We start from the raw sequence: 2,652 nt of genomic DNA on the forward strand, positions 1-2,652 counted from the left end.
GATGTGGGGGAGAGAAGGGAGGCGCTGCACAGCAGCGAATGACGGCTGAAAGGTGCACTTTTGGCAATCTGGGCGGTGCAGTCAGGTCGGAAATGTTCCACTTGATCTTAATAGTTCTGTGGAAATGTCCGATTGAAAAGGAATGAGGAGAAATGGGAAGAGCGGCAATGGTGAAAAAGTGTCGATTACAGGAGTTTGGCCGTGAGCGAAAGGTCCTTTGAATGTCCGGCGCGGAGGGGATTTTGTTCAGAAACGACAGACTTTAAAGCGCGTGGGGAAAGTGAAGTGTGAGCTTTGTCCTTGGGTCAAATTGGGTGTTTTCAGGAAAACAGCCATTGTGAAATCACAAAAATGAAAACAGAAAATGCTGGAAACACTCAGCAGATCAGGCAGCGCCTGTGGAGAAAGATCCAGAGGTAAGGTTTCAGCCATCTGAACTTTTTCATCAGGAATGGAGCGATTTGTATGTGGGAGAGTAGCTTAACTGTTTGAGGTGCTGGATTTATTCTTTCAATTTTACAGGTTCGAATCCTATCGCTGCCACAATTGGTCGAGCTGTTTATTTTGGCCGCCTCACCTCAAAATCTTCTTTCCAAAGAAGTGCGTTTCCGCATTGCTGGCTTACATCTGTTTGCACAAATCAGCAAAGTCTGAATTGCCACCCAAAATGTTTCTTGCACGGAGGTGTTGGGAGTGAAAGGGGTGATCTCGGTGAAGTATCAATCAAAGTGCGCAATGGCCCCCTGGTAAACGAAGTACCTCTTATGGTGAGCATAAGATGAAAGATATGTACCATAATTATGAATTTCTTCTTTGCATCACACTAGGATTTATTATCAGGGAATGGACATGAGCAGGTCCATTTACGTCACGCTCCGGTCGCTTTGCTTCGCCCCCGACACATAGAATAGAATCATAGAAATGTTACAGCATGGAAAGAGGCCATTCGGCACATCGAGTCCGTACCGGCTCTCTGCAAGAGCAATCCAGCTAGACCCCACCGCCCCACCCCGCCCTTTCCCTCTAGCCCTGTATTTTTTTTTCGTTTCAAATACTTATTCACTTCCCTGTTGAAGGCCATGATTGAATCTGCCTCCACCACCCCCTCGGCCAGTGCATTACAGATCCTAAACACTCGCTGTGTAAATAATTTTTTCCTCATGTCACCTTTGGCTCTTTTGCCAAACACCTTCAATCTATGTCCTCTGGTCATTGACCCTTCCGCCAATAGGAACAGTTTCTCTCTATCTACTCTGTCCAGACCCTTCATGATTTTGAACACCTCGATTAAATCTCCTCGCAACCGTCTCTATTCCAAGGAGAACAACCCCAGCTTCTCCAGTCTATCCATGAAACTAAAGCCCCTCATTCATGGAATCTTTCCAGGAATCACCCACCATCAACATCCTGGTTATCGCCATGAACCAGAAAGTTAACTGGACCAGCCATATTAATACTGTGGCGACAAGAGCAGGTCAGAGATTGGATATTCTGCGCCGAGTAACTCACCTCCTGACTCCCCAAAGCCGTCCCACCATCTGCAAGGCGCAAGTCAGGATTGTAATAGATTACTCATGTGATAGTCACCTACATGAAATATTAACTCTGTTTCTATATCTAAAGATTCTGCCTGACCTGCTGAGGATGTCCAGCATTTATTGTTTTTATTTCAGTTTGGCAACATAGCCAGTATTTCCATTTTGAATAAAGGAGCTTGTGCGAGTTTGTTCATGCGACGAGGTGGCCGAGTGGTTAAGGCGATGGACTGCTAATCCATTGTGCTCTGCACGCGTGGGTTCGAATCCCATCCTCGTCGATGTTGTGTTCAGTATTGTTTCATTCAGTCCATCCAGAAGGTCAGGTTCCTTCCTTCTCGAAACGGCCAACGGAGGTTCCTGCAAGAGAAACTTACGTACCATAATTATGATTTATGTCCGGATCATTCCGTGTCTGTGTCTGTTCAAAAGGGATGTGCTGTCAGTCCCGGATCATTCAGTGTCTGTGCCTGTTTAAAAGGGATGTGCTGTCAGTCCCAGATCATTCAGTGTCTGTGTCTGTTCAAAAGGGATGTGCTGTCAGTCCCGGATCATACCGTATCTGTTTCACCCGATTTTCTTGATACCTTTTTCCTTCTCAACTGAAATGACGATCCTCTCTCGAGAAGAAGGTTCACCGTCTGCTGTTGAGATCAAGTTCATTCTGCTGGGCTTCCATTCCAATCACCGCAATCTATCCCCCATTCAGACCGACCCCCGCCTGGACATTATAATCTGCGATATCCATAAGGGAATGGTGAATCCAAATATCATGGTTATAATTTTCTTTGCTCCACAACACTGAAAATTATCAATTCCAACGATTCAGAAGGCAATCATAGAATCATAGAATCTTACAGCATAGAAGGAGGCCATTCGGCCATCGTACCTTTGCCGGCTATTTTTCGAAGGCCTGTCCAAATTCGACCCACACCCCAGATTTTCCCCATCACCCTGCAAATTAGTCCTCTTCAAGAACATGTCCAATTGCCTTTTGAATGATCCTGTGGAATCTGCTTCCACCACCCTTTCAGGAAGTGCGTTCCTGATCTTAACAAACCCTCTGTGTGAAAAAAAATCTCTTAAATTCCTCTCTAGTTATTTTGCCAAATATTTT

The 2,652-nt window shown here is 45.4% G+C and overlaps 1 non-coding gene across 1 annotated transcript; it reads left to right on the plus strand.

The window, feature by feature from the left end:
- The first annotated feature begins 1,734 nt into the window (after nucleotides 1-1,734).
- On the plus strand, nucleotides 1,735-1,816 carry trnas-gcu (transfer RNA serine (anticodon GCU)). The gene has a single exon. It is a non-coding gene; the product is annotated as a tRNA-Ser (tRNA).
- Nucleotides 1,817-2,652: the final 836 nt, after the last annotated feature.

Source organism: Heptranchias perlo, chromosome 20 (genome assembly GCF_035084215.1).
Source record: "Heptranchias perlo isolate sHepPer1 chromosome 20, sHepPer1.hap1, whole genome shotgun sequence".
Taxonomy (NCBI): domain Eukaryota; kingdom Metazoa; phylum Chordata; class Chondrichthyes; order Hexanchiformes; family Hexanchidae; genus Heptranchias; species Heptranchias perlo.